The sequence below is a fragment of the Camellia sinensis genome, chromosome 3, assembly GCF_055761805.1.
Source record: "Camellia sinensis isolate YWXY chromosome 3, ASM5576180v1, whole genome shotgun sequence".
NCBI lineage: Eukaryota > Viridiplantae > Streptophyta > Magnoliopsida > Ericales > Theaceae > Camellia > Camellia sinensis.
In genome coordinates this window covers 54,082,970-54,091,572 of record NC_138963.1, presented here as the reverse complement: position 1 = coordinate 54,091,572, position 8,603 = coordinate 54,082,970, and positions in this window count along the sequence as shown.

The following is an 8,603-nucleotide window of genomic DNA, read 5'->3' as shown; positions in this document are numbered from 1 at the left end:
AAGTATAAGAAAAATACAAAACTTCAAATGAAAAGCAAACTTATTATTGTAAAAAGTTAGCTTTTTGGCTTTTTTTAGCTTATTTTGTCTTTTGTGAATAAGTTATGTGAGAGGTGATGTGACCCAAAATAAGTAAAAAGCTGGAAGCTGACTTTTTACCAGCTTCCCAAAAGACAAGCCTCCATTTGGGAAGTAGGTTGGCTTTTTGGCTTTTTGGCTTTTTTGACTATTTTAGCCTGGGCTAAAAAACTTGATTTGGGAAGGACTTTTTGACTTTTTGACTTTTTTGATGAGGGAAGAGTGTAATGATTATGGGTTGAATGTGATGTTTTATTTGATGTGGCTAAAATAACCTATTTTGTCTTTTGTGTCTAAAATAGTCCCAAATCTCATTGCCAAACTATAATAAAAAAATCTTTTAAATCATAATAAAATAATATCATAATTAATATTATAATGAGTCATAATAAATAAACACCACAATATGTAAGACTATCACAATTAACATCGTAATATATCATAACGAAATACACAAACGTCAAAATTGAGAGTATATGTATATATCATAGAATTTCCCAAGGTCAGAAGTGAGTTTGCATGGTAAACCATCAAACTCTTTGCTAAAAAAGTCAAATTTATGCATCATAGCCACTTAACTCAGTAGAAGCGTGATTTGCAATTTGCATGCCTTGCTTCCCAATTCATATCAACAAATCATTTACCTGAGTTAAGTATCCTTTTGTGCTGCTGTAGGTTTTTTTTATTTTATTTTTTTATTAGAGTTGTGGGCACATGCTATGTAAAACATTTAGATTATTATAACAATTATTAAGTCTGAAACAATTAGATCTAAAAAGAATAATTTAAGTATAAGAAAAAAACAAAACTTCAAACGGTTATACTTTATAGGTATATATTTTAGCTTTTGACTTCAGTTTTGTAGTTTATTGCTAACAAACAAATTTGACTTCTGGCTTCTTCTGACTTCTAGCTTATAGCTTTTTCACAGATATTCCAAACAGCCCCTAGGTTTGTACATTCATTTAGGTTGTGTTTAACAAGGCAGTCAGTTTAGTTTTTACAAATAAGAAAGATGTTTGGTACACAAATGTTTAAGAACAAATGAAAATAGAAATTTAAAAAAAAAAAAAATGTTTGATGAGTTACCCAAAAAAAGGGAAGGGAAATAATTTGGAGCCCTAAAAACATCCCCTAATCCCCCTAATTTCCATTTTAGGCAACTTTTTTCTTTTTTTTTTTTTTTTTTTTTTTTACTTGATATGGAAATTAGGAGGATTAGGGGGGATGTTTTTAGGGGGATGTAGCATGACCCAAAAGGAATGGTTGAAAAGAGTTGTTGGAGGGGCAGGCGATGTTAGTGTGGCCGGGAGGGGGTGTCTGAAGAGAAGTTTGCCAAATAGGAGTAGTTGGGAGAGGAATTTTTGACAAGAGTAATAAAAAGAAAATTAAGATAATTTTCTCGGCGTGTCTTACAATGTGAATAATTTAGGGTTCGTTTTGAAACTGAGTTGGTTTTTTAATTTTTTGAATATTTTAGCATAGGGCTAAAAAACCTTATTTGGGAAGGAGTTTTTGTCTTTTTTGAATTTTTTGTGAGAGAAAAATGTAATGATTATGAGCTGAATGTAATTTTTTTTTATTGGACTAAAATAACCTATTTTGTCTTATATGACTATTTTAGCCCCAACCCATCTTTCCAAACAAGCCTTGAATCATTCAAAAGTTTACAAACGGTTCCAATCTCTCTTTTATTATCATCTCCCTTATCTCTCATCCCAATTTTGACTCTCTATTAGACCATTAAGGATCTCTCTATATAATTTTTTTTCAATAGATCTGTAATCATTGTGTACTAAGATTTCGTTTGTCAATTACATATTTTAGTCAAAAAGTTACTATAAGTTGTCACATTATTCTCTCTACTTTTCTGCATATTTTTTCATAAAAAATTTAAAAATTACTAAAATAGTCTGTTCCCAAATGAGGCCTATGAAGTTTTTAAGAAAAAACCAAAGTGATAAAACAAAATTGCTTTAGGATATTTTAAAGCAATTTTTGCAATTTAGTAGATTTTAATTTTTTTTTTAAATTGCATTAGTTTATTTGTAAATTTTAAAAATTACAAATGCTTAATAGAAAATATGAATTTGATTTATTCCAAACTATAGAGAGAGAGAGAGAGAGAGAGAGAGAGAGAGAGAGAGAGAGAGAGAGAGAGAGAAAAGAAGAAGAAGAAGAAAGAAGAAGAACTAGACCAATCTCAAAAGGATTGATGGATATATCACTTGTCATTTTTAGAATTCACTATTCAATTTTTATTTATTTTTTTTGTATTTTTTTTTTACTGGTTTTTAAAAAAATTTAGGCACACCTAATGTAAATACACTTAAAAAGAATAATATTTTTGAATTTTTTAAAAAAAAAAAATTCACTTAATACCAAAAATATATTTTTTAAAAAAATCTGAAAATTCAGTACATTTTTTTATATTTTTATGTATTTATTAATTTTTTAAAATATTTTTTCACAAATATTTTACTATTTATATACATCTAAATAATGTGCATCTAAAAATATATTTAAAAAAATTACTTAAAATTTTAAAAATATTCACTAAAAACAAAAAAATTATGAAAAACAAAAATTTGAATTTTTAAAAGTTAAATTCAAAAAATTAAAGCTAAACACACTAATTTTAAAAATTAAAAAAAATTAAAATAAAGTTGTTTTCAAAAAGGCTGTGCTTCCTCCTTGCCTGGTCAAATATGGCTACTAGAGGGTGGTTAGGAGTCGCGGATGAAGGAAAGAGAATGAAAAGTTGTTTTCGAAAATCCCTCTTTGAGTCTTTATTCAAAAAAAAATTGGAACCAAATTCATTTGAAAAAATTAATGAAATATCTCTTAAATTTTAGATAGTAAGAAAAATGGAAATTTTTTTTAAGGTCCCTAATATTAAGATTTTATAGTATAAAGGATATCAAATATTTTTATGATGTCTAAGGTCTCTCAATATCGATTCAGAGAAATTTTAGTCCCAAAAAAATTCTCTCCAGAAAAATTCTTTGGGTTCAAACCAGAGAAAATTGAAATTTCTCTGAGTACCAAAGAAATTCAGAGAAAATTTGTGTGGCTATCTAGGAAAATTCTCTGACTTCACAAATTTCTCTGGCTTTGTGTAATATGTAAGCCAATAATACAATCTTTACTAACAAACCCACAAATTTCTCTGGTCCAAAACCAGAGAAATTCTCTCCAAACCAGACAGATTAAAGAAATTCTCTGGATTAAAACTAGAGAAATTCTCTTTATTTGCAGCAGAGTTGTATTTTTATGAACAGACCTTGGTAGTTGTACATTGATCCAGAAAATTTCTCTAACTTCACAAATTTCTCTGGCCCTTTTCACAAAGAATTTCTCTAACTTTGTGTAATATGTAAGCCAACAATACAATCTTTACTAAAAAACCCACTAATTTCTCTAGTCCAAAACCAAAGAAATTCTCTCCAAACCAAACAGATCAGAGAAATTCTTTGGATTGAAACTAGAGAAATTCTCTCTATTTGCAGTAGAGTAGTATTTTTATGAACAAATCTTGATAATTTTACATTGATCCAAGAAATTTCTCTGACTTTATTCACAAAGAATATATCTGATTTTGTATAATATGTAAGCCAACAATACAATATTTACTAACAAGCTCATAAATTTCTTTACTTACCATGAACATCAATCCAAGCAATATACATATATCTAGAAATTCTCTGCAAAACCAAACATGATGACAACATGTATTTGAGACAAATCTTCCCAACAACTCAAAAAAGTTCTATCCCAATCACTCATAGTTACTCTGCATATCTTCAACAAGTCCAAGAACATAGAAACCAGCACAAAATGTACATCAACGGACAATATTTTAAAAAATGATTCCATCAATTAATTATGCAAAATCTTGTCTATTTATGTATATTTAGGGCTTGTTTGGTAATATTTATGTTTTCAGTTTATATTTACAAAAATTTTATAAATTGAGTTTTGTTTATTTTTAGAAAAACATAAATTACAAACGCGCTTTGTTTAGACAAAATGTTAAAAAAAAATTAAATATAAAAAAGAGTGAGAAATGACAAGTGGTGGGTGGTGATGAGTGGTGGCGGCGGAAGACGGTAGTGGAAAATGATGGCGAGTGGTAGTGGCAGAAGACGGTGGTGGAAAATGGTGGCAAGTGGTAGTGGCAGAAGACGGTGGTGGAAAATAGTGACAAGTGGTGGGTGATGGTGGCAGAAGACGGTGATGAAAAGTAGCGGGTGGGTGGGTGGTGGTGACAGGTGGGTAGCGGGTGGTGGTGGCAGGTGATGGTGGTGATGGTGGTGGTGGTGGTAGTGGGTAGTGGTGGCAGGTGGGTGGTGGTGGCTGGTGATGGCGGGTGGTGGATGGTGGTGGTGGCGGGTAGGTGGCAGGTGGGTGGTGGGTGGTGGTGGTGGTGGCTGGTGGGTGGTGGTGACGGGTAGGTGGTGGCAGGTGGGTGGTAAGTGGTGGTGATAGGTGGTGGTGAGGGGTGGGTGGTGGTGGCGGAAGACGGTGGTGGAAAATGGTGGCGGGTGGTGGCTAGTGTTGGATGGTAAAAAAAAAAAACTGAAAACTCACAACGTAAACTCATTTTTTGAGTTTACATTTTTTAGCCAAATTTATAAACTGAGACCACTGATTTATAAATCAAAAATTTACCAAACAAGTTTTTATTTGAATTTTTAAAATTTTTATAAATATAAACTGAAAATTAAAAACGTAAATGTTACCAAACGCCACCTTAATATTTATTTTTGTGTTTGACTTCGTATTCATATAGTAGAACTGCCCCCCCCTAAAAAAAAAAAAAAAAAAAAAAAAAAAAAAAAAAAAAAAAAAAAAAAAAAAAAAGAGAGAGGATTTTTCTTCATGATACATACAAACCCAAGCTTTAGATGAATATTTTTTTTTTCTCAACATTTCGCTACATTTTGGTCACCCTCGCTAAGGCCAAGTCCTCAAACAATCACACACGCCACCATAATTGTCTCGCCAAAAGATTTGACACTAGTTTTCGTATCATACATTTGCACTCCAAGATATTGACAGCCATTGCTAAAGAGGGAAATCCAACACAAATCAGGCAAATTTTCATTTCTTCTCCATTCTTTCGTTCGGGCTTTCAATATATAATTGTGTATCACGTTTCCATAAATCTTTCAATGTATTTATCACCATGAAAAGATTGGTACGATTTATCACATCTATATCTAAGTAAATGTGTGTGTATACATAAATAATTCTCAATAAATTCTTTTCCCAAAAAAATGCTTTTTAGTCAAGAAAATCAAGCCTTGAGATAAATAAAAAGACAAGAAAACTGTAATGATTTGTTCTTTGATCAAATTCGCCTCTCTGGACTTTTAGAGAATTTCTCTCCAAAGAAATTTTTTGGATTTCAATCTAGAGATTTTCTCTGAATTTTCTCTAGATTTCAAGTGAACCATCAAGTATAAAATTTGTTTGGTTGTCAAGAAAAGTAAACAAAAAAATAATATGTTCAATAAAAAACACATAAAAAGTACAACATAAAAGTGCAGAAAATTTTGTAATAATTATAATTTTCTCTGGATTGTAATAACAAGTTCTGTTTTTCAACATATATATGTATATATATATATACGGATCTATAAATTTCACTGAGGACCAAGTCCAGTTGTTGAAAAAGTTCTATTTTTCTCTAGAATTGAAATCAATAGAGTTTGTTTGGGCGTAATTGTTAATATTATTATTTGTTTTTTAGTTTTCGTTTTTTCGGAGAGTCGTGATACAAAATTCTTACCACCGACCAACGCACTCTCTCTCTCTCTCTCTAACCTTTCGCTCCAGTTAAGGGATCATCAAAATTAAACTCTCTCGAAAGAGCTAGTATTACGAAGACCGAAATTTTCAATTCCAAATGCAGCAGCAGAGGATACCAACTGAAAAATTGAGAGATTGGTTCAGTGGAGATGGAGAGAAGAGCAGAAAGAGAGAGAAAGAGGATGATAGGGAGATTTCTTAATATCAAATTTCTCTGTAATAGATGGGTGTGGGTTGAGGGACCTTAGACATCAAAAAATAATATTGTGAATCTCTTCTATTGCTAAAAATGAGAGAGGGACCTTAAACTAATTTTTCCTAAGAAAAATCTAATATGTTTTTTTTTATTAGTTTTAGGATTCCTCAATATGTAAAGGAAAATGTTTGGTGGCTCGAATTCTGTGACTCGAATGACTTAAATGTGTTAAAACAACGTCGTTTTACACTCAAAATGACATCATTTTGGGTGTTTCGAGCCATTCGAACTATATTTTTCTGGACCACCTATCATTGTTGATATATAAAATACCTAATTTATACTCAAATTTACAAACCCATCCAAACTCTTAGAAAAAAACTCTCCCACATCCATCTCTCTCTCTATGTTCTACGCAGCATGTGATAAAAAGTTTCAATACGAAAACGATAATGATTGGACGACATTCAAGATCTACTATGTGATTGAAACCATAAAAATTGTGCTATTAATTAATCAATTAAGTTTCCAAAATGCGAATCTGAACTGATTACATATTGACAACAAGGAAGTTCTTGATCTATGAAAGAGAAGCCGAAATTAAAAGGAAATAAAAAATGAACTTGAAAGAATAATGACCTTAGATATGCTTGTGAAGAGAAATTTCAAAATTTCTTGTGAGAAATTTTTTCTGTGAAAATATTGAGAGACTTCAGTTATTATAAAAATATTGTATATTATTTATCTTATAAAATTTTAATATTTGAAGCCTTAAACTAAAAATCCTAAGTTTTTATTAAAATAATAGAGAAATTAGTAAAATATCCTCTCCAACATTGAGTAACTGAAGAATTTAAATATATATATATATATTTTTATATAGTTAAGGTCTCTCAGTACAAAGCCTTCGTTTGAGTTGTGAATTAATTTTTTAGCATTTTAGTTATTTTAATTTGGAAATAAAAAGTCTCGTTTGAAATAGACTTTCGAAAATGAAAAATGCTTGGGAGCACTAATTAGTGTTCCTATTAATTAGGTGGCAGTGAGTCCCGTCATTAATGATGTGATGTTTTGGTCTTGGAGTTGTATTTTTTTTTTTTTTTACTTTTTTAATGCATTAGTGCTATTAGTGATGATGTTTTTAATGGGATGAATCATTGTTGTTCGAAAATTTTGTAAAAGAAAAAATAAAATAATCATGATTTAAATATAATATTTTATCTTATTAACTTTTTAACTTATTTTATCTTTTTAACTTTTTGACTGAAATAGCCCAAAAAAAAAAAAAAAAAAAAAAAAAACCTAATGCCAAACATAGCCAAAACCCACCCAACTCAACTCATCCCATCCATGCCCACACCTACTTCTCTCCTCCGGAGACTTGTTGACATTGTATACCTCCAAAGCCAGAAGCCTGTGACCCATCGCCACCACATCCGCCTCCAATCTCCCTTTACACATAACCAAAGCAAGTACACATCAATCTCTACTTCACTTCATTCACTCTCTCAGCAAAATTATATTCGATTCCATTGAATTCTCTTTGGAAATCAACAGATGAATTTAGAGCTTTATACATTCGGACCTTACAAACTAGCCGCAAGGAAGTCTTCTACTCCACCGATCTCTTCTACGCCTCCGCCCCATTGTTCCTGATAAACTATACTTGCACATTTATATATATGTATACTTGCGAATAAGTGTTTTAAATTGGGTTGGCTCATCCCTAAATCGAAATGCTGGTGGTGCTGTTGGTGATATCATTATGTGTGTAGATTGATATATTTTTTAGGAGATATGATTTGTCATCAATTTATTCAAATTTGATATATTTATGATACATCAATTTGATATATTTATCATTATCATTATTATTATTATTCTTTTATTTGTAGTTTTTTTAAATTTTTCCGTGATCATATTAGAAAAAAATTTCATTCTCTCAAATTTTTTTGTGAAAATTCAAAATTTATCTATAAAAATATTAAGAAACCCGATTATTATGATAATTTTACGTGTTCTTTGTCTTAAAATCTTAATATCACGAAACTTAAACTAAAAACTCGAATTCCTTTTTCTCAAAATAAAAACAATATATAAAGTAAATTTATTACCATTTTTTAAAAAAAATTAAGAAAGGGAAAAACAACGCCTGTCAATTGCTTTCTAGTTGCCCGTATTTGGAAAGGAGATGATAGGTAAATGTAGGAGTGTTCACAACTCGGATTGGGTAAACCCTTGGCCCGTCAATTGAACCGACACCCGTAAATGTATGTCCTATATATCTGATTATGGACTGTGGATCATTTGAACGGAGAATCTTCCAATTTGGGTTGGGCTACGGCCCACTTAGCATACCAGTATCTGTTTGTCCAGTGGAGGTAACTATGCTTATGAAGCTGCTTCCTTTTTAAGCCTCACAGTTGGACCTTTGATTGGAGACCAAATTAAAGGGAGGACAGTGTGGGTTTCCTTAACGAGCAGATCCTTTCCTTGAATCGTTTCCTTGACTCCA